The 22443-nt window shown below is 48.6% G+C and overlaps 8 non-coding genes and 7 pseudogenes across 8 annotated transcripts; all 15 read left to right on the top strand.

Moving 5' to 3' along the window:
* The first annotated feature begins 1110 nt into the window (after positions 1 to 1110).
* LOC141196922 (U2 spliceosomal RNA) lies at positions 1111 to 1301 on the top strand. The gene has a single exon (XR_012269303.1). It is a non-coding gene; the product is annotated as a U2 spliceosomal RNA (small nuclear RNA).
* A 1115-nt stretch (positions 1302 to 2416) lies between these two features.
* On the top strand, positions 2417 to 2607 carry LOC141196910 (U2 spliceosomal RNA). The gene has a single exon (XR_012269298.1). It is a non-coding gene; the product is annotated as a U2 spliceosomal RNA (small nuclear RNA).
* A 1115-nt stretch (positions 2608 to 3722) lies between these two features.
* LOC141196899 (U2 spliceosomal RNA) lies at positions 3723 to 3913 on the top strand. Its single transcript, XR_012269289.1, has one exon. It is a non-coding gene; the product is annotated as a U2 spliceosomal RNA (small nuclear RNA).
* Positions 3914 to 5028: 1115 nt separating this feature from the next.
* LOC141196931 (U2 spliceosomal RNA) lies at positions 5029 to 5106 on the top strand (annotated as a pseudogene).
* A 5564-nt stretch (positions 5107 to 10670) lies between these two features.
* LOC141196898 (U2 spliceosomal RNA) lies at positions 10671 to 10863 on the top strand. Its single transcript, XR_012269288.1, has one exon. It is a non-coding gene; the product is annotated as a U2 spliceosomal RNA (small nuclear RNA).
* Positions 10864 to 11978: 1115 nt separating this feature from the next.
* On the top strand, positions 11979 to 12169 carry LOC141196888 (U2 spliceosomal RNA). The gene has a single exon (XR_012269278.1). It is a non-coding gene; the product is annotated as a U2 spliceosomal RNA (small nuclear RNA).
* A 1115-nt stretch (positions 12170 to 13284) lies between these two features.
* On the top strand, positions 13285 to 13475 carry LOC141196877 (U2 spliceosomal RNA). The gene has a single exon (XR_012269267.1). It is a non-coding gene; the product is annotated as a U2 spliceosomal RNA (small nuclear RNA).
* Positions 13476 to 14590: 1115 nt separating this feature from the next.
* On the top strand, positions 14591 to 14666 carry LOC141196948 (U2 spliceosomal RNA; annotated as a pseudogene).
* Positions 14667 to 15475: 809 nt separating this feature from the next.
* LOC141196920 (U2 spliceosomal RNA) lies at positions 15476 to 15656 on the top strand (annotated as a pseudogene).
* Positions 15657 to 16771: 1115 nt separating this feature from the next.
* Positions 16772 to 16887, top strand: LOC141196943 (U2 spliceosomal RNA; annotated as a pseudogene).
* A 524-nt stretch (positions 16888 to 17411) lies between these two features.
* On the top strand, positions 17412 to 17598 carry LOC141196897 (U2 spliceosomal RNA). Its single transcript, XR_012269287.1, has one exon. It is a non-coding gene; the product is annotated as a U2 spliceosomal RNA (small nuclear RNA).
* Positions 17599 to 18713: 1115 nt separating this feature from the next.
* LOC141196993 (U2 spliceosomal RNA) lies at positions 18714 to 18904 on the top strand. The gene has a single exon (XR_012269345.1). It is a non-coding gene; the product is annotated as a U2 spliceosomal RNA (small nuclear RNA).
* A 1115-nt stretch (positions 18905 to 20019) lies between these two features.
* On the top strand, positions 20020 to 20095 carry LOC141196947 (U2 spliceosomal RNA; annotated as a pseudogene).
* Positions 20096 to 20904: 809 nt separating this feature from the next.
* On the top strand, positions 20905 to 21085 carry LOC141196919 (U2 spliceosomal RNA; annotated as a pseudogene).
* A 1115-nt stretch (positions 21086 to 22200) lies between these two features.
* Positions 22201 to 22316, top strand: LOC141196942 (U2 spliceosomal RNA; annotated as a pseudogene).
* Positions 22317 to 22443: the final 127 nt, after the last annotated feature.

The raw sequence follows: 22443 nt of genomic DNA, 5'->3' as shown, positions 1-22443 counted from the left end.
CAGTTTCTAAAATCAGAAAGAATTGAATTCAATGTTTTTTGTTCATTTTGCTTGTTTGTCGGATTTTGGGATGGACTCTTTGGCTTTGCTTTTCTTCTCCTCATTGGATTTTTCATGTTCAAAGTTGCAGAAGCCAGATTACAAGCTCATTTTGGTTCAACTTCAGCAACTGTGCATTGCATTGCCATGTAATGTGATGCAATGCTATCTTTCTAGCTCTCCCTTTTTACTTCCTTTTGGATAAACAGACATATTAGGCAAGCATTTTGGAGCTTTCACCTAAATAACTACAGGTGGTGAGATAAGCTGCACAATATAATTGACCTTTCAGTATATTGTTGCACACACACCATCTATTTAGCAAATGCCCTTGTTATCAACAGCAGCCTTTTAAACTCACCTGAGCTAACAGGTATGTGCGCTGGTTACTCTGCTGCGCTTAAAATTTCTTTTTTGGTTTGCTACAATGCCTTTTCTGAAACGTTGTCTCCTTCTGCTGGAACACTGACTTCTTTCATTTAATGCCTGCAGACTATAAAAGAGAACCCAACCCAAAAAGTTTGGTTGATTAGTCTGTGGCATTCTGTTAAACTGTTGCTTATGGCGGTCTCTGTGAGCTTCTCAGCGACATTCAGCCAGCCAGGTATCCTGCCTGCAGTAGATGGAATGTGGCAATGGAACGCTGGCTGCGCGTGTCATAATAGGCTCTGAGCCTTTATATACCTGTGCACAGCAGCAGCCACCTTCAGTCTGCTGCTGGACAGCCAGCAGCAGCAGCAGCAGCAGGAGAGGTATGTAATCAGGAGCCCTCCTGCTAAGGGTAGACAGCTGCTCGTTCCACCCCACCCCCCGCCTTAATTGGTTCTCCTCCCTTCCAACGGTGTTGAGGCGGGTGGGAACAGCAGGGGGTGAAGGTGCTGTGTTTAAAGAGGTGGAGTTATGCAGATCTAAAACGCGTGGATTGCAGCAGCAGCAAGCCGAAAAGTGCAGGCATGTAAGGGATCTAGAGGTTGACAACATGTCTTCTTAACGGGAGTCCAGGAGCTCATCTCCACAAATGGACTTTTCAGGATCCTTGGGTGGCTCCGTAGTTTGAAACCAATTCTGGTTATCGCTTCTCGGCCTTTTGGCTAAGATCAAGTGTAGTATCTGTTCTTATCAGTTTAATATCTGATACGTCCCCTATCTGGGGACCATATATTAAATGGATTTTTAGAACAGGGAGATGGAAAAAGAGCTTGCTCTGTCCACTCCACGCATTGACCTGGTATTGCAGTATCTCCAGGACCGGTGCACCCCTTCTTTAATGCAGTTTCTAAAATCAGAAAGAATTGAATTCAATGTTTTTTGTTCATTTTGCTTGTTTGTCGGATTTTGGGATGGACTCTTTGGCTTTGCTTTTCTTCTCCTCATTGGATTTTTCATGTTCAAAGTTGCAGAAGCCAGATTACAAGCTCATTTTGGTTCAACTTCAGCAACTGTGCATTGCATTGCCATGTAATGTGATGCAATGCTATCTTTCTAGCTCTCCCTTTTTACTTCCTTTTGGATAAACAGACATATTAGGCAAGCATTTTGGAGCTTTCACCTAAATAACTACAGGTGGTGAGATAAGCTGCACAATATAATTGACCTTTCAGTATATTGTTGCACACACACCATCTATTTAGCAAATGCCCTTGTTATCAACAGCAGCCTTTTAAACTCACCTGAGCTAACAGGTATGTGCGCTGGTTACTCTGCTGCGCTTAAAATTTCTTTTTTGGTTTGCTACAATGCCTTTTCTGAAACGTTGTCTCCTTCTGCTGGAACACTGACTTCTTTCATTTAATGCCTGCAGACTATAAAAGAGAACCCAACCCAAAAAGTTTGGTTGATTAGTCTGTGGCATTCTGTTAAACTGTTGCTTATGGCGGTCTCTGTGAGCTTCTCAGCGACATTCAGCCAGCCAGGTATCCTGCCTGCAGTAGATGGAATGTGGCAATGGAACGCTGGCTGCGCGTGTCATAATAGGCTCTGAGCCTTTATATACCTGTGCACAGCAGCAGCCACCTTCAGTCTGCTGCTGGACAGCCAGCAGCAGCAGCAGCAGGAGAGGTATGTAATCAGGAGCCCTCCTGCTAAGGGTAGACAGCTGCTCGTTCCACCCCACCCCCCGCCTTAATTGGTTCTCCTCCCTTCCAACGGTGTTGAGGCGGGTGGGAACAGCAGGGGGTGAAGGTGCTGTGTTTAAAGAGGTGGAGTTATGCAGATCTAAAACGCGTGGATTGCAGCAGCAGCAAGCCGAAAAGTGCAGGCATGTAAGGGATCTAGAGGTTGACAACATGTCTTCTTAACGGGAGTCCAGGAGCTCATCTCCACAAATGGACTTTTCAGGATCCTTGGGTGGCTCCGAAGTTTGAAACCAATTCTGGTTATCGCTTCTCGGCCTTTTGGCTAAGATCAAGTGTAGTATCTGTTCTTATCAGTTTAATATCTGATACGTCCCCTATCTGGGGACCATATATTAAATGGATTTTTAGAACAGGGAGATGGAAAAAGAGCTTGCTCTGTCCACTCCACGCATTGACCTGGTATTGCAGTATCTCCAGGACCGGTGCACCCCTTCTTTAATGCAGTTTCTAAAATCAGAAAGAATTGAATTCAATGTTTTTTGTTCATTTTGCTTGTTTGTCGGATTTTGGGATGGACTCTTTGGCTTTGCTTTTCTTCTCCTCATTGGATTTTTCATGTTCAAAGTTGCAGAAGCCAGATTACAAGCTCATTTTGGTTCAACTTCAGCAACTGTGCATTGCATTGCCATGTAATGTGATGCAATGCTATCTTTCTAGCTCTCCCTTTTTACTTCCTTTTGGATAAACAGACATATTAGGCAAGCATTTTGGAGCTTTCACCTAAATAACTACAGGTGGTGAGATAAGCTGCACAATATAATTGACCTTTCAGTATATTGTTGCACACACACCATCTATTTAGCAAATGCCCTTGTTATCAACAGCAGCCTTTTAAACTCACCTGAGCTAACAGGTATGTGCGCTGGTTACTCTGCTGCGCTTAAAATTTCTTTTTTGGTTTGCTACAATGCCTTTTCTGAAACGTTGTCTCCTTCTGCTGGAACACTGACTTCTTTCATTTAATGCCTGCAGACTATAAAAGAGAACCCAACCCAAAAAGTTTGGTTGATTAGTCTGTGGCATTCTGTTAAACTGTTGCTTATGGCGGTCTCTGTGAGCTTCTCAGCGACATTCAGCCAGCCAGGTATCCTGCCTGCAGTAGATGGAATGTGGCAATGGAACGCTGGCTGCGCGTGTCATAATAGGCTCTGAGCCTTTATATACCTGTGCACAGCAGCAGCCACCTTCAGTCTGCTGCTGGACAGCCAGCAGCAGCAGCAGCAGGAGAGGTATGTAATCAGGAGCCCTCCTGCTAAGGGTAGACAGCTGCTCGTTCCACCCCACCCCCCGCCTTAATTGGTTCTCCTCCCTTCCAACGGTGTTGAGGCGGGTGGGAACAGCAGGGGGTGAAGGTGCTGTGTTTAAAGAGGTGGAGTTATGCAGATCTAAAACGCGTGGATTGCAGCAGCAGCAAGCCGAAAAGTGCAGGCATGTAAGGGATCTAGAGGTTGACAACATGTCTTCTTAACGGGAGTCCAGGAGCTCATCTCCACAAATGGACTTTTCAGGATCCTTGGGTGGCTCCGTAGTTTGAAACCAATTCTGGTTATCGCTTCTCGGCCTTTTGGCTAAGATCAAGTGTAGTATCTGTTCTTATCAGTTTAATATCTGATACGTCCCCTATCTGGGGACCATATATTAAATGGATTTTTAGAACAGGGAGATGGAAAAAGAGCTTGCTCTGTCCACTCCACGCATTGACCTGGTATTGCAGTATCTCCAGGACCGGTGCACCCCTTCTTTAATGCAGTTTCTAAAATCAGAAAGAATTGAATTCAATGTTTTTTGTTCATTTTGCTTGTTTGTCGGATTTTGGGATGGACTCTTTGGCTTTGCTTTTCTTCTCCTCATTGGATTTTTCATGTTCAAAGTTGCAGAAGCCAGATTACAAGCTCATTTTGGTTCAACTTCAGCAACTGTGCATTGCATTGCCATGTAATGTGATGCAATGCTATCTTTCTAGCTCTCCCTTTTTACTTCCTTTTGGATAAACAGACATATTAGGCAAGCATTTTGGAGCTTTCACCTAAATAACTACAGGTGGTGAGATAAGCTGCACAATATAATTGACCTTTCAGTATATTGTTGCACACACACCATCTATTTAGCAAATGCCCTTGTTATCAACAGCAGCCTTTTAAACTCACCTGAGCTAACAGGTATGTGCGCTGGTTACTCTGCTGCGCTTAAAATTTCTTTTTTGGTTTGCTACAATGCCTTTTCTGAAACGTTGTCTCCTTCTGCTGGAACACTGACTTCTTTCATTTAATGCCTGCAGACTATAAAAGAGAACCCAACCCAAAAAGTTTGGTTGATTAGTCTGTGGCATTCTGTTAAACTGTTGCTTATGGCGGTCTCTGTGAGCTTCTCAGCGACATTCAGCCAGCCAGGTATCCTGCCTGCAGTAGATGGAATGTGGCAATGGAACGCTGGCTGCGCGTGTCATAATAGGCTCTGAGCCTTTATATACCTGTGCACAGCAGCAGCCACCTTCAGTCTGCTGCTGGACAGCCAGCAGCAGCAGCAGCAGGAGAGGTATGTAATCAGGAGCCCTCCTGCTAAGGGTAGACAGCTGCTCGTTCCACCCCACCCCCCGCCTTAATTGGTTCTCCTCCCTTCCAACGGTGTTGAGGCGGGTGGGAACAGCAGGGGGTGAAGGTGCTGTGTTTAAAGAGGTGGAGTTATGCAGATCTAAAACGCGTGGATTGCAGCAGCAGCAAGCCGAAAAGTGCAGGCATGTAAGGGATCTAGAGGTTGACAACATGTCTTCTTAACGGGAGTCCAGGAGCTCATCTCCACAAATGGACTTTTCAGGATCCTTGGGTGGCTCCGAAGTTTGAAACCAATTCTGGTTATCGCTTCTCGGCCTTTTGGCTAAGATCAAGTGTAGTATCTGTTCTTTTAAGAACACAAGAGCTACGATCTACACTTGACGAGAGCGATCGAACTCGGAAGGAGAAGAGCTTCGGAGCCCAGCTGACATCGGAGAAGGAAGGCGGATATCGGTGGGAGGAAGAAGCTCTAAAGAATCCAGAAGAAGACGAAGACTCGGAGAAGAATCGGGCTGTCCTGTGGAATCTTCGAGGAAGAAAATCATCGAGACAAAGACCTTTCGGGGAATTTGTCCAGAACACGACGGGAGAAGAATCTGCATAGCTCCACCCATTCCGGGAAGAGTTCCAGATCCAGCTCCAAGAAGTAACTGCAGGAGGAAAGCCATGGCAAGCGCTGCGAGGAAGGCCGAAAAGAAGAGCCTGGAGCAGGGGACAGCCAGGAGGGCCCAGCCAGGAGCCGATTCTGACCCCAAGGACTCTGCCTCCACGACTGGCCAGCAGAAGGGACCCCAGAAGCCCCGCCACGAAGCTCCAGCCCTGGAGCCATGGATGCGGCAGACGGTGGCCCTGAAGCTGAAGGAAGTGGATGGGAGGGTGCCGGACATGTCCTCGGACGTGTTCTGCCAGAAGATGCTGCTGGATCGAGGCTTCTCCAGGTCAGACACCCTCAGCATCCAGACCTTCTTGACGGGGATCTTCTTCGTCACCTTCGCCACTGTGAACACCTGCAGGAGGTTCTGGGAAATGGTAAGCGCAAAAGGACCGGATAATTCTTTCTCTGCCTTTACAGGTAGCTGCCCTATCCAGAGGGACGAAAGGAGGATCACGGTCTCCATGCGCAACCCGCACACCCCAGGCCAAGACATCTGTACCTTCCTGAGACGCTTCTGTTTGGTTGTGAAGGAACCCTCTCACATCCTGAATGGACTCGGCTTCTGGACAGGTAAGTGGTCGGTGACCGTTAGACTTCACAGGGACCTGGCGTACTCAGACGGACTTCGGCACCTTCCCCCGACATTCTCCCTGGGCAACTCCTACGGCCTCATCTATTACCCGGACATGCCGCGGAACTGCAGGAGATGCGGCAAGAACGGCCACGAGATGAAGGACTGCAAGGAGGATGCCTGCAGGATTTGTCGAGTGACGGGACACAGCTCGAAGGACTGCCCGAAGAAGACATCCTGCAACCTGTGTGGGCTGGCAGCTCATCTGTACAAGGATTGCCCCAAGCGTGAGAGATCCTGGGCATCGGTGGTTGCGACGACGCCAGCTACGGAGGACAAGGCCCCGACGACCAGGCCTGTGAAGGTCAAGGACGCGACGACCAAGGCCCCAGCGGCCAAGGCCGAGACGACCAAGGCCAAAGCGGTCAAGGAGTCGGTGGCCAAAGCCCCAGCGACGGTCCCAGCAGCTCCGAAGCAGAAGAAAAAGTCAAAGGAGGGTAAGAGTTCTGTCACCCCTCTCTCGATCCCTCCCCCTGCCACCCCCGTCCAATTCCCCCCCACCCCGGCCACCCCTGCTGAGGATTCCACTTCCTCTTCCTCCTTCCCCTACTCCTCAGCAGGTGTCCTTTCCCCTGCCCCGGCAGCCACTCTCCCTCCCCAGACCATGGTAGCGGTGGAATTAACCTTTCCTCCACCCGCCGCTATCTATTCCGAGGAGGATTTTCCCCTTCTTGTCTCCCCAGTTCCAACCCGGGGAAAGAGGAAGGTGGAGGACAGCCCTGCTACTGAATCCTCCAAAAAGAAGATTCTGGATTTCGTAGGCGAAAAGGAGGATACCCTCCCTGAGCCAGAAGAGATGGAGCACATGGTTGAGACCCTGGTGGCCGAGCCAGAAGAGGAGGAACTGGTGGTCGCCGAGATCGAGGCCGCGCTGCTTGACCAGATGGAGGAAGAGGGCCTGCTGGTGATCCCGTCACCAGCAGTCAACACCGACGAGGGACCACCCGACCGGAGTGGTAACTAAGGTGTATTGCCTGCGCTAACTTTTTCTTTTTTCCCTACATGATGGCTAATATTAACTTATTTTCCATTAATGTCAGGAGCATCAAGGACAAGTTCAGACGTCAGACTATTTATGCCTTCCTTACTTCCCAGTTGTGTGATGTTTATATGTTGCAGGAATGTTCCCTTCCCTCCTCTAGGTCCTTCAAACATCTGGCCAGGGAGTGGTCCCACGGTCCATCCTACTGGTCCGGTGGGGGTGACTGCAAGTCTGCGGGGGTCGCAATTCTGATCAGGGGGGGCGCATTCACGCTTGAGTCCGTCCAGGAGCTCATCTGCGGCAGGGCTCTTGTTGTAGATGGCAACTGGGCGGGAGAACCTGTCAGGTTCATCAACGTGTATGCGTCCCCACTGAAGAATGAGCGTTTGGAGCTTTTCCAGACCCTGCGGCTTCAGCTTGCCACCACCAGGACCTTAGTGATGGCCGGGGATTTCAACTGCCCCATCGAGGAGGATGGTCGTAGTTCTGGCACATCTGCCAAGTTGGACATCACGTCCAAGCTGCTCATCGAGATGGTAACCGAGGCCTCTCTTCAGGACGTGGTGGGCTCCATGGGGAGAGGCTCCACGAACTATTCGTGGAGCCGACCCGATGGCTCACTCCGCTCCAGGATTGACTTTGTGTTCACCTCTCGGGCAGTCAGGCAGAGTAGGCACTCGATGGTCTCCTGCTTCTTCTCCGACCACAGAGCCATTCACTTACAAGGTGTCCTCGGCGACGGTTTTCCGTCCGGCCCCGGCTCCTGGAAGCTGAATTGTGCTCTGCTGGCTCAGGATGAAGTCGTGGAGGAGCTGAGAGCAGCCTACGCAATGTGGCAGTCCTACAAGGGTAGCTTCCAAACAGTCTCTGATTGGTGGGAATATGTTAAACTTGAGTTTCGCTGTTTCTTTCAGGCCAAGGGTCGACAACAGGCGTGTGAGAAGAGGAGGGACTTCAGAGGGCTGCAGCGCGAGCTGCGGTCGCTGCAGGACCTTCTTCACTGCGGCTGGGACGTGAGGGAGGAGCTGGAGGAGACCAAGAAGAGCCTGAAAAGGCACTTTGAGGAGGAGTCCAAGCGAATCGTCTTCCGTTCCAAAGTGGAGAATCTGGAGAAGGGTGAGAAATGTAACTCATTCTTTTTCAGAAAACTTCATGCCGGTCACACGCCCCTGAACGAGCTGCGAGACGAGAGTGGAAACATGCGACGTGGGAAGGAGGACGTGATGAGGGTCGTCAGCGACTTCTACAGCGAACTCTACTCCCACAAGACTACCGACCCCGACGCTGCTGATAAGTTCCTGTCAGGTATCACTAACCATCTTGATCCTGCAGGCACGGCAGCCTTGGACAAACCTCTGATGGTGGGCGAATTGCTCTCTGCCGCTAAATCCTTTAGGACCGGCAGGACCCCGGGCAGTGATGGTCTTCCAGCGGAGCTCTATGTAGCGCTGGGAGACCTCATCTGTCCGGACCTGTTGGACCTGTACGAGGAGATGGTGGTGGAGGGTAGAATGCCTCCATCTTTGAGGGAAGGAATGGTCACGATCCTGTACAAGCGGAAGGGAGAGAGGTGCGACCTGAGGAATTGGCGTCCCATCACTCTGCTCAACGTGGACTACAAGATCCTGGCCAAGACGATGGCGACACGACTTAAGACGGTCATCGGACGGATCATCCACCTGGACCAGACCTGCGGCATCCCTGGACGTCGCATCGCAGACAGCCTCGCTCTCGTGCGGGACACGGTCGAGTACATCAAGGTCCGCCGCGCACACGCGGCCCTGGTCTCCTTGGATCAGGAGAAGGCCTTCGACCGGGTTTCCCACGAGTTCATGGGCCGAGCTCTGCACCGGTTAGGTTTGGGTAACATGTTTTGTTCGTATGTCCGTCTGATGTATTTTGATATCCACAGCTCGGTGTTGGTGAACGGCTGGAAGACTGACCCCTTCCCTGTCCTCTCTGGGGTCAGACAAGGCTGCCCTCTATCACCTCTTCTTTTTGTTTGTGTTATAGAACTCTTCGCAGAGGCTATCCGGCAGAATGGAGAGATCAGAGGGATCACCGCACCGGGTCCGGGACGACACGAGTTCAAGTGCTCGCTCTACATGGACGACGTCACCGTCTTCTGCGCTGATCGTGGTTCAGTCGACGCCCTCGTCCAGACGTGTGAGAGGTTCGGCCGGGCTTCAGGGGCCAAAGTCAACTGCAGGAAGTCGGAAGCCATGCTCTTCGGGGATTGGCAGCCGGCCTCCTCCGCCCCCTTCCCCTTCAACATTCAACCGGATTTCCTCAAGGTGCTGGGAGTCTGGTTCGGGAAGGAAGGAGCGGCCCTCAAGTCCTGGCAAGAACGCTTGGCCAAGGTGAAGCAACGGATCGGACTCTGGAGCCTCAGACACCTCACTTGTGAGGGTAAGGCACTCGTCCTGCGTAATGAGGTCCTGCCCGTCTTGCAGTACACGGCGCAGGCCTGGCCCCCACACGTCACTGTGTGCAGGGCCATTACCAGGACAGTGTTTCACTTTGTCTGGGGATCCAAGATGGACAGAGTCAGGCGGGCCGTCATGTACAAGGAGCCTCGCAAGGGTGGGAAGGGCGTTCCAGATATCCCCACCCTCCTGCGATCCTCTTTTGTGTGTGATTGTGTCCGCCGGACTTTGCAAGTCAAGAATGGCTCCGCGGGCAGGTCCATGTCTCGCTTCTTCCTGCTTCCTCTTTGGAGGCGACTCGGCTGGGACAAGTGGGACAGCTCCTTCCCCTACAACTGGACGACGCCATGGTTCTACGGAGACGTCGTTCGATTTGTGGGGGAGCATCAACTGGAGGGACTCAAGCCCGACTTGTGGAAGCCCAAAACTATCCACAAGCTAATCAGAGCCAAGGATGACGTGGAGAACATCACAGGACTTCACCAGGACACGCTGGAGACTGTGTGGACAAATGTGTCGTCTGACAGGCTGACCAACGGGCACAAGGACTTGTCGTGGATGGCGATTCAGGGCGGACTGCCCGTCCGGTCATTCATGCATGCCCGGAACCTGTGCAAGACCCGGTACTGCCCAAGGTGCCCCTTCATGGAGGAAACATCTTTGCACACTTTTTGGGACTGCGGATTTGCACAGCGCCTATTGACTGCACTTGAGGACGACCTGAGGAACTCTGTCCCCAGGGCGAGCCTATCGCACCATTCTGTGCTTTACGGACTCTTCCCTGGGGTTCATACCGTCGGAGCCATCCAGGAGGCTTGGCGCCTTATGAACTGCTTCAAGGATGCCGTTTGGGTCGCCAGGAACCGGCTCATCTTGAGGAGGGAGAGGATGTCCATCCAGGACTGCCGCAGGCTGATCCACAGCCTGCTCAGAGACTATTCCATCATGGACGGTCCGGAGGACGAGGATGAGGACTAAACCCCTCCTCCCCCTCTCCCCTTATGTGTCTTGTCTTTCAATAAAGCTTCGGGCCTGTGATTTTCCCCTCCCCATCCCCTTTTTCCCAATCCCCATCCCTTATCACGGTTCGTCGTACTGTATTGATTGACATGCTTTTTCTTTCAGATTGAGTGTTTTGTGTAGCATAGGGGTGTGATGTGTCTAGTTAGTGCGTCGTATCCTCATGCTATGTAAATATGATGTAGAATTCTGTGTGTACTGGGCTGCGGCACTGTACACTGTCTGTTAACTTATTTTTTGTGCTAATAAAAGATATATTCAATCAAAAAATCTGTTCTTATCAGTTTAATATCTGATACGTCCCCTATCTGGGGACCATATATTAAATGGATTTTTAGAACAGGGAGATGGAAAAAGAGCTTGCTCTGTCCACTCCACGCATTGACCTGGTATTGCAGTATCTCCAGGACCGGTGCACCCCTTCTTTAATGCAGTTTCTAAAATCAGAAAGAATTGAATTCAATGTTTTTTGTTCATTTTGCTTGTTTGTCGGATTTTGGGATGGACTCTTTGGCTTTGCTTTTCTTCTCCTCATTGGATTTTTCATGTTCAAAGTTGCAGAAGCCAGATTACAAGCTCATTTTGGTTCAACTTCAGCAACTGTGCATTGCATTGCCATGTAATGTGATGCAATGCTATCTTTCTAGCTCTCCCTTTTTACTTCCTTTTGGATAAACAGACATATTAGGCAAGCATTTTGGAGCTTTCACCTAAATAACTACAGGTGGTGAGATAAGCTGCACAATATAATTGACCTTTCAGTATATTGTTGCACACACACCATCTATTTAGCAAATGCCCTTGTTATCAACAGCAGCCTTTTAAACTCACCTGAGCTAACAGGTATGTGCGCTGGTTACTCTGCTGCGCTTAAAATTTCTTTTTTGGTTTGCTACAATGCCTTTTCTGAAACGTTGTCTCCTTCTGCTGGAACACTGACTTCTTTCATTTAATGCCTGCAGACTATAAAAGAGAACCCAACCCAAAAAGTTTGGTTGATTAGTCTGTGGCATTCTGTTAAACTGTTGCTTATGGCGGTCTCTGTGAGCTTCTCAGCGACATTCAGCCAGCCAGGTATCCTGCCTGCAGTAGATGGAATGTGGCAATGGAACGCTGGCTGCGCGTGTCATAATAGGCTCTGAGCCTTTATATACCTGTGCACAGCAGCAGCCACCTTCAGTCTGCTGCTGGACAGCCAGCAGCAGCAGCAGCAGGAGAGGTATGTAATCAGGAGCCCTCCTGCTAAGGGTAGACAGCTGCTCGTTCCACCCCACCCCCCGCCTTAATTGGTTCTCCTCCCTTCCAACGGTGTTGAGGCGGGTGGGAACAGCAGGGGGTGAAGGTGCTGTGTTTAAAGAGGTGGAGTTATGCAGATCTAAAACGCGTGGATTGCAGCAGCAGCAAGCCGAAAAGTGCAGGCATGTAAGGGATCTAGAGGTTGACAACATGTCTTCTTAACGGGAGTCCAGGAGCTCATCTCCACAAATGGACTTTTCAGGATCCTTGGGTGGCTCCGTAGTTTGAAACCAATTCTGGTTATCGCTTCTCGGCCTTTTGGCTAAGATCAAGTGTAGTATCTGTTCTTATCAGTTTAATATCTGATACGTCCCCTATCTGGGGACCATATATTAAATGGATTTTTAGAACAGGGAGATGGAAAAAGAGCTTGCTCTGTCCACTCCACGCATTGACCTGGTATTGCAGTATCTCCAGGACCGGTGCACCCCTTCTTTAATGCAGTTTCTAAAATCAGAAAGAATTGAATTCAATGTTTTTTGTTCATTTTGCTTGTTTGTCGGATTTTGGGATGGACTCTTTGGCTTTGCTTTTCTTCTCCTCATTGGATTTTTCATGTTCAAAGTTGCAGAAGCCAGATTACAAGCTCATTTTGGTTCAACTTCAGCAACTGTGCATTGCATTGCCATGTAATGTGATGCAATGCTATCTTTCTAGCTCTCCCTTTTTACTTCCTTTTGGATAAACAGACATATTAGGCAAGCATTTTGGAGCTTTCACCTAAATAACTACAGGTGGTGAGATAAGCTGCACAATATAATTGACCTTTCAGTATATTGTTGCACACACACCATCTATTTAGCAAATGCCCTTGTTATCAACAGCAGCCTTTTAAACTCACCTGAGCTAACAGGTATGTGCGCTGGTTACTCTGCTGCGCTTAAAATTTCTTTTTTGGTTTGCTACAATGCCTTTTCTGAAACGTTGTCTCCTTCTGCTGGAACACTGACTTCTTTCATTTAATGCCTGCAGACTATAAAAGAGAACCCAACCCAAAAAGTTTGGTTGATTAGTCTGTGGCATTCTGTTAAACTGTTGCTTATGGCGGTCTCTGTGAGCTTCTCAGAGACATTCAGCCAGCCAGGTATCCTGCCTGCAGTAGATGGAATGTGGCAATGGAACGCTGGCTGCGCGTGTCATAATAGGCTCTGAGCCTTTATATACCTGTGCACAGCAGCAGCCACCTTCAGTCTGCTGCTGGACAGCCAGCAGCAGCAGCAGCAGGAGAGGTATGTAATCAGGAGCCCTCCTGCTAAGGGTAGACAGCTGCTCGTTCCACCCCACCCCCCGCCTTAATTGGTTCTCCTCCCTTCCAACGGTGTTGAGGCGGGTGGGAACAGCAGGGGGTGAAGGTGCTGTGTTTAAAGAGGTGGAGTTATGCAGATCTAAAACGCGTGGATTGCAGCAGCAGCAAGCCGAAAAGTGCAGGCATGTAAGGGATCTAGAGGTTGACAACATGTCTTCTTAACGGGAGTCCAGGAGCTCATCTCCACAAATGGACTTTTCAGGATCCTTGGGTGGCTCCGTAGTTTGAAACCAATTCTGGTTATCGCTTCTCGGCCTTTTGGCTAAGATCAAGTGTAGTATCTGTTCTTATCAGTTTAATATCTGATACGTCCCCTATCTGGGGACCATATATTAAATGGATTTTTAGAACAGGGAGATGGAAAAAGAGCTTGCTCTGTCCACTCCACGCATTGACCTGGTATTGCAGTATCTCCAGGACCGGTGCACCCCTTCTTTAATGCAGTTTCTAAAATCAGAAAGAATTGAATTCAATGTTTTTTGTTCATTTTGCTTGTTTGTCGGATTTTGGGATGGACTCTTTGGCTTTGCTTTTCTTCTCCTCATTGGATTTTTCATGTTCAAAGTTGCAGAAGCCAGATTACAAGCTCATTTTGGTTCAACTTCAGCAACTGTGCATTGCATTGCCATGTAATGTGATGCAATGCTATCTTTCTAGCTCTCCCTTTTTACTTCCTTTTGGATAAACAGACATATTAGGCAAGCATTTTGGAGCTTTCACCTAAATAACTACAGGTGGTGAGATAAGCTGCACAATATAATTGACCTTTCAGTATATTGTTGCACACACACCATCTATTTAGCAAATGCCCTTGTTATCAACAGCAGCCTTTTAAACTCACCTGAGCTAACAGGTATGTGCGCTGGTTACTCTGCTGCGCTTAAAATTTCTTTTTTGGTTTGCTACAATGCCTTTTCTGAAACGTTGTCTCCTTCTGCTGGAACACTGACTTCTTTCATTTAATGCCTGCAGACTATAAAAGAGAACCCAACCCAAAAAGTTTGGTTGATTAGTCTGTGGCATTCTGTTAAACTGTTGCTTATGGCGGTCTCTGTGAGCTTCTCAGCGACATTCAGCCAGCCAGGTATCCTGCCTGCAGTAGATGGAATGTGGCAATGGAACGCTGGCTGCGCGTGTCATAATAGGCTCTGAGCCTTTATATACCTGTGCACAGCAGCAGCCACCTTCAGTCTGCTGCTGGACAGCCAGCAGCAGCAGCAGCAGGAGAGGTATGTAATCAGGAGCCCTCCTGCTAAGGGTAGACAGCTGCTCGTTCCACCCCACCCCCCGCCTTAATTGGTTCTCCTCCCTTCCAACGGTGTTGAGGCGGGTGGGAACAGCAGGGGGTGAAGGTGCTGTGTTTAAAGAGGTGGAGTTATGCAGATCTAAAACGCGTGGATTGCAGCAGCAGCAAGCCGAAAAGTGCAGGCATGTAAGGGATCTAGAGGTTGACAACATGTCTTCTTAACGGGAGTCCAGGAGCTCATCTCCACAAATGGACTTTTCAGGATCCTTGGGTGGCTCCGTAGTTTGAAACCAATTCTGGTTATCGCTTCTCGGCCTTTTGGCTAAGATCAAGTGTAGTATCTTTCGAAAAGGCGGTTTTGGATGTTGGCCACCCTAGTAGATTGATACATTATGCACACTGGGGTTTAGGCGCTTGTTAGTACGCCAGGTGGCTAATATAGTCATCTGGTGGAAAGCATGGCCCCCCTGGATCGACGCCATTGGGCCGGGGAAGATCGAAAGCCCGAAGTGTGAAGTGCCCCAGGAGTGGTGACCCTGGGGTGCCTTAACTCACTGGGATTGGGAACCCCACTTGAGTTTATGGTACATTTGCACAAGCACTTCAAATTTTCTTTCTTCGCACACACCCTTATTCCGGGCCTTCTGGCCTTAGGATGGGGAATTTTTCAATTCCCGGTCGAAGGTCCGGGCAGTATTATACTGTGAAACCTTCACTATTTATTTAATTTCTTTGTCACTGTGTGTCCACTTATTCACGTGTGTCACGTCCTACTAGGATTTTGTCGGGATGCGGTTCCCTTACGGGTTCCTCTCTTGGCAGGTCTAGGGGGGGAGTGTGTGGCCATCAGGTTCCGCTCCCCCCTGAACCCCCTGGCTCTCCTCTTTCGGGAGGAGAGCGTTGTTGGCTCCCCTCTTCCGGGAGGGGAGCACAGTCTTTGGCTCCCAGTGCCTTGCTCGGGTGAGAACTCGGGCAGTTGCTGGGGGTAAGATTGGGTCGCCTCTGGCTTCGGCTGGAGGTGGCTTTTTGTCCCTGTTCCTCGCTGTGGCCTTTTGGCTCGGAGGGACGGGGAATGGTTTGGGGGACCCTTCTCCTTTTGGAGAGGGTTTCAAGAAGACCAGCATCCTAGTGCACTTTTTTTGTGGCACTTGTCACTTTTTTAAGCGCACTCGGGTTTTGTACACGAATTCGGGCTTTCAAAAAAAAAAAAAAAAATCTGTTCTTATCAGTTTAATATCTGATACGTCCCCTATCTGGGGACCATATATTAAATGGATTTTTAGAACAGGGAGATGGAAAAAGAGCTTGCTCTGTCCACTCCACGCATTGACCTGGTATTGCAGTATCTCCAGGACCGGTGCACCCCTTCTTTAATGCAGTTTCTAAAATCAGAAAGAATTGAATTCAATGTTTTTTGTTCATTTTGCTTGTTTGTCGGATTTTGGGATGGACTCTTTGGCTTTGCTTTTCTTCTCCTCATTGGATTTTTCATGTTCAAAGTTGCAGAAGCCAGATTACAAGCTCATTTTGGTTCAACTTCAGCAACTGTGCATTGCATTGCCATGTAATGTGATGCAATGCTATCTTTCTAGCTCTCCCTTTTTACTTCCTTTTGGATAAACAGACATATTAGGCAAGCATTTTGGAGCTTTCACCTAAATAACTACAGGTGGTGAGATAAGCTGCACAATATAATTGACCTTTCAGTATATTGTTGCACACACACCATCTATTTAGCAAATGCCCTTGTTATCAACAGCAGCCTTTTAAACTCACCTGAGCTAACAGGTATGTGCACAGGTTACTCTGCTGCGCTTAAAATTTCTTTTTTGGTTTGCTACAATGCCTTTTCTGAAACGTTGTCTCCTTCTGCTGGAACACTGACTTCTTTCATTTAATGCCTGCAGACTATAAAAGAGAACCCAACCCAAAAAGTTTGGTTGATTAGTCTGTGGCATTCTGTTAAACTGTTGCTTATGGCGGTCTCTGTGAGCTTCTCAGCGACATTCAGCCAGCCAGGTATCCTGCCTGCAGTAGATGGAATGTGGCAATGGAACGCTGGCTGCGCGTGTCATAATAGGCTCTGAGCCTTTATATACCTGTGCACAGCAGCAGCCACCTTCAGTCTGCTGCTGGACAGCCAGCAGCAGCAGCAGCAGGAGAGGTATGTAATCAGGAGCCCTCCTGCTAAGGGTAGACAGCTGCTCGTTCCACCCCACCCCCCGCCTTAATTGGTTCTCCTCCCTTCCAACGGTGTTGAGGCGGGTGGGAACAGCAGGGGGTGAAGGTGCTGTGTTTAAAGAGGTGGAGTTATGCAGATCTAAAACGCGTGGATTGCAGCAGCAGCAAGCCGAAAAGTGCAGGCATGTAAGGGATCTAGAGGTTGACAACATGTCTTCTTAACGGGAGTCCAGGAGCTCATCTCCACAAATGGACTTTTCAGGATCCTTGGGTGGCTCCGTAGTTTGAAACCAATTCTGGTTATCGCTTCTCGGCCTTTTGGCTAAGATCAAGTGTAGAATCTTTTGAAAAGGCAGTTTTGTCCTTGGGCTGCCCTAGTAAATTGATGCATATTACACACTGGTTTGGTGCACTTGTTAGTACGCCAGGTGGCTCATAGAGTTATCTGATGGAAAACATGGCCCTCCAGGATCGAAGTCACTAGGCTGGGTAAGTGTGAGGGCTTTGGAGCAATGTGCCCCAGGAGTAGGCGCCCTGGTGGGAGTCCAAGCTTACTGGGACTGGGAACCCCAGAAAGACTTGGCTTCGTAGCACGCCGCACCTTTGCCAATCATACTTTCTGAGCAACCCCCCCTATTCCTGGCCTCCGGGCTAGGAAGGGGAATTTTTATAAACCCGGTCGGAGGTCCGGTCAGCTTTGGGCTGAGAAACCAACACAGGCTCCAGCTCCACTAGGGTGGCAGCCTAGATGGAAGCTGGGAGCACGAAAACGGCTCTTCTCCGGCTTCGGCTAGGGAGAGCATCGGAGATCCCTGACCCTCGCTGTGGCCTTCTGGCTCGGAGGGATGGGGATGGTTTATTGGGGACCCTCTCCTCCGGGAAGGGTCCACATGAATCCTCGCCTCGTGCGCTGTTTTGGTGTGACTTCGGTCACATTTTTCAGTGCCTTGGATGCAGCTTCAATCAAAAAAAAAAATCTGTTCTTATCAGTTTAATATCTGATACGTCCCCTATCTGGGGACCATATATTAAATGGATTTTTAGAACAGGGAGATGGAAAAAGAGCTTGCTCTGTCCACTCCACGCATTGACCTGGTATTGCAGTATCTCCAGGACCGGTGCACCCCTTCTTTAATGCAGTTTCTAAAATCAGAAAGAATTGAATTCAATGTTTTTTGTTCATTTTGCTTGTTTGTCGGATTTTGGGATGGACTCTTTGGCTTTGCTTTTCTTCTCCTCATTGGATTTTTCATGTTCAAAGTTGCAGAAGCCAGATTACAAGCTCATTTTGGTTCAACTTCAGCAACTGTGCATTGCATTGCCATGTAATGTGATGCAATGCTATCTTTCTAGCTCTCCCTTTTTACTTCCTTTTGGATAAACAGACATATTAGGCAAGCATTTTGGAGCTTTCACCTAAATAACTACAGGTGGTGAGATAAGCTGCAGAATATAATTGACCTTTCAGTATATTGTTGCACACACACCATCTATTTAGCAAATGCCCTTGTTATCAACAGCAGCCTTTTAAACTCACCTGAGCTAACAGGTATGTGCGCTGGTTACTCTGCTGCGCTTAAAATTTCTTTTTTGGTTTGCTACAATGCCTTTTCTGAAACGTTGTCTCCTTCTGCTGGAACACTGACTTCTTTCATTTAATGCCTGCAGACTATAAAAGAGAACCCAACCCAAAAAGTTTGGTTGATTAGTCTGTGGCATTCTGTTAAACTGTTGCTTATGGCGGTCTCTGTGAGCTTCTCAGCGACATTCAGCCAGCCAGGTATCCTGCCTGCAGTAGATGGAATGTGGCAATGGAACGCTGGCTGCGCGTGTCATAATAGGCTCTGAGCCTTTATATACCTGTGCACAGCAGCAGCCACCTTCAGTCTGCTGCTGGACAGCCAGCAGCAGCAGCAGCAGGAGAGGTATGTAATCAGGAGCCCTCCTGCTAAGGGTAGACAGCTGCTCGTTCCACCCCACCCCCCGCCTTAATTGGTTCTCCTCCCTTCCAACGGTGTTGAGGCGGGTGGGAACAGCAGGGGGTGAAGGTGCTGTGTTTAAAGAGGTGGAGTTATGCAGATCTAAAACGCGTGGATTGCAGCAGCAGCAAGCCGAAAAGTGCAGGCATGTAAGGGATCTAGAGGTTGACAACATGTCTTCTTAACGGGAGTCCAGGAGCTCATCTCCACAAATGGACTTTTCAGGATCCTTGGGTGGCTCCGTAGTTTGAAACCAATTCTGGTTATCGCTTCTCGGCCTTTTGGCTAAGATCAAGTGTAGTATCTGTTCTTATCAGTTTAATATCTGATACGTCCCCTATCTGGGGACCATATATTAAATGGATTTTTAGAACAGGGAGATGGAAAAAGAGCTTGCTCTGTCCACTCCACGCATTGACCTGGTATTGCAGTATCTCCAGGACCGGTGCACCCCTTCTTTAATGCAGTTTCTAAAATCAGAAAGAATTGAATTCAATGTTTTTTGTTCATTTTGCTTGTTTGTCGGATTTTGGGATGGACTCTTTGGCTTTGCTTTTCTTCTCCTCATTGGATTTTTCATGTTCAAAGTTGCAGAAGCCAGATTACAAGCTCATTTTGGTTCAACTTCAGCAACTGTGCATTGCATTGCCATGTAATGTGATGCAATGCTATCTTTCTAGCTCTCCCTTTTTACTTCCTTTTGGATAAACAGACATATTAGGCAAGCATTTTGGAGCTTTCACCTAAATAACTACAGGTGGTGAGATAAGCTGCACAATATAATTGACCTTTCAGTATATTGTTGCACACACACCATCTATTTAGCAAATGCCCTTGTTATCAACAGCAGCCTTTTAAACTCACCTGAGCTAACAGGTATGTGCGCTGGTTACTCTGCTGCGCTTAAAATTTCTTTTTTGGTTTGCTACAATGCCTTTTCTGAAACGTTGTCTCCTTCTGCTGGAACACTGACTTCTTTCATTTAATGCCTGCAGACTATAAAAGAGAACCCAACCCAAAAAGTTTGGTTGATTAGTCTGTGGCATTCTGTTAAACTGTTGCTTATGGCGGTCTCTGTGAGCTTCTCAGCGACATTCAGCCAGCCAGGTATCCTGCCTGCAGTAGATGGAATGTGGCAATGGAACGCTGGCTGCGCGTGTCATAATAGGCTCTGAGCCTTTATATACCTGTGCACAGCAGCAGCCACCTTCAGTCTGCTGCTGGACAGCCAGCAGCAGCAGCAGCAGGAGAGGTATGTAATCAGGAGCCCTCCTGCTAAGGGTAGACAGCTGCTCGTTCCACCCCACCCCCCGCCTTAATTGGTTCTCCTCCCTTCCAACGGTGTTGAGGCGGGTGGGAACAGCAGGGGGTGAAGGTGCTGTGTTTAAAGAGGTGGAGTTATGCAGATCTAAAACGCGTGGATTGCAGCAGCAGCAAGCCGAAAAGTGCAGGCATGTAAGGGATCTAGAGGTTGACAACATGTCTTCTTAACGGGAGTCCAGGAGCTCATCTCCACAAATGGACTTTTCAGGATCCTTGGGTGGCTCCGTAGTTTGAAACCAATTCTGGTTATCGCTTCTCGGCCTTTTGGCTAAGATCAAGTGTAGTATCTTTCGAAAAGGCGGTTTTGGATGTTGGCCACCCTAGTAGATTGATACATTATGCACACTGGGGTTTAGGCGCTTGTTAGTACGCCAGGTGGCTAATATAGTCATCTGGTGGAAAGCATGGCCCCCCTGGATCGACGCCATTGGGCCGGGGAAGATCGAAAGCCCGAAGTGTGAAGTGCCCCAGGAGTGGTGACCCTGGGGTGCCTTAACTCACTGGGATTGGGAACCCCACTTGAGTTTATGGTACATTTGCACAAGCACTTCAAATTTTCTTTCTTCGCACACACCCTTATTCCGGGCCTTCTGGCCTTAGGATGGGGAATTTTTCAATTCCCGGTCGAAGGTCCGGGCAGTATTATACTGTGAAACCTTCACTATTTATTTAATTTCTTTGTCACTGTGTGTCCACTTATTCACGTGTGTCACGTCCTACTAGGATTTTGTCGGGATGCGGTTCCCTTACGGGTTCCTCTCTTGGCAGGTCTAGGGGGGGAGTGTGTGGCCATCAGGTTCCGCTCCCCCCTGAACCCCCTGGCTCTCCTCTTTCGGGAGGAGAGCGTTGTTGGCTCCCCTCTTCCGGGAGGGGAGCACAGTCTTTGGCTCCCAGTGCCTTGCTCGGGTGAGAACTCGGGCAGTTGCTGGGGGTAAGATTGGGTCGCCTCTGGCTTCGGCTGGAGGTGGCTTTTTGTCCCTGTTCCTCGCTGTGGCCTTTTGGCTCGGAGGGACGGGGAATGGTTTGGGGGACCCTTCTCCTTTTGGAGAGGGTTTCAAGAAGACCAGCATCCTAGTGCACTTTTTTTGTGGCACTTGTCACTTTTTTAAGCGCACTCGGGTTTTGTACACGAATTCGGGCTTTCAAAAAAAAAAAAAAAAATCTGTTCTTATCAGTTTAATATCTGATACGTCCCCTATCTGGGGACCATATATTAAATGGATTTTTAGAACAGGGAGATGGAAAAAGAGCTTGCTCTGTCCACTCCACGCATTGACCTGGTATTGCAGTATCTCCAGGACCGGTGCACCCCTTCTTTAATGCAGTTTCTAAAATCAGAAAGAATTGAATTCAATGTTTTTTGTTCATTTTGCTTGTTTGTCGGATTTTGGGATGGACTCTTTGGCTTTGCTTTTCTTCTCCTCATTGGATTTTTCATGTTCAAAGTTGCAGAAGCCAGATTACAAGCTCATTTTGGTTCAACTTCAGCAACTGTGCATTGCATTGCCATGTAATGTGATGCAATGCTATCTTTCTAGCTCTCCCTTTTTACTTCCTTTTGGATAAACAGACATATTAGGCAAGCATTTTGGAGCTTTCACCTAAATAACTACAGGTGGTGAGATAAGCTGCACAATATAATTGACCTTTCAGTATATTGTTGCACACACACCATCTATTTAGCAAATGCCCTTGTTATCAACAGCAGCCTTTTAAACTCACCTGAGCTAACAGGTATGTGCACAGGTTACTCTGCTGCGCTTAAAATTTCTTTTTTGGTTTGCTACAATGCCTTTTCTGAAACGTTGTCTCCTTCTGCTGGAACACTGACTTCTTTCATTTAATGCCTGCAGACTATAAAAGAGAACCCAACCCAAAAAGTTTGGTTGATTAGTCTGTGGCATTCTGTTAAACTGTTGCTTATGGCGGTCTCTGTGAGCTTCTCAGCGACATTCAGCCAGCCAGGTATCCTGCCTGCAGTAGATGGAATGTGGCAATGGAACGCTGGCTGCGCGTGTCATAATAGGCTCTGAGCCTTTATATACCTGTGCACAGCAGCAGCCACCTTCAGTCTGCTGCTGGACAGCCAGCAGCAGCAGCAGCAGGAGAGGTATGTAATCAGGAGCCCTCCTGCTAAGGGTAGACAGCTGCTCGTTCCACCCCACCCCCCGCCTTAATTGGTTCTCCTCCCTTCCAACGGTGTTGAGGCGGGTGGGAACAGCAGGGGGTGAAGGTGCTGTGTTTAAAGAGGTGGAGTTATGCAGATCTAAAACGCGTGGATTGCAGCAGCAGCAAGCCGAAAAGTGCAGGCATGTAAGGGATCTAGAGGTTGACAACATGTCTTCTTAACGGGAGTCCAGGAGCTCATCTCCACAAATGGACTTTTCAGGATCCTTGGGTGGCTCCGTAGTTTGAAACCAATTCTGGTTATCGCTTCTCGGCCTTTTGGCTAAGATCAAGTGTAGAATCTTTTGAAAAGGCAGTTTTGTCCTTGGGCTGCCCTAGTAAATTGATGCATATTACACACTGGTTTGGTGCACTTGTTAGTACGCCAGGTGGCTCATAGAGTTATCTGATGGAAAACATGGCCCTCCAGGATCGAAGTCACTAGGCTGGGTAAGTGTGAGGGCTTTGGAGCAATGTGCCCCAGGAGTAGGCGCCCTGGTGGGAGT

This window comes from Phyllobates terribilis, unplaced genomic scaffold (genome assembly GCF_046119375.1).
Source record: "Phyllobates terribilis strain yellow unplaced genomic scaffold, ASM4611937v1 Scaffold_76__1_contigs__length_6945272, whole genome shotgun sequence".
In the NCBI taxonomy this organism is placed as follows: Eukaryota; Metazoa; Chordata; class Amphibia; order Anura; family Dendrobatidae; genus Phyllobates; species Phyllobates terribilis.
Note: the sequence above shows the minus strand (reverse complement) of the source record. Positions and strands in the feature narration are given on the sequence as shown.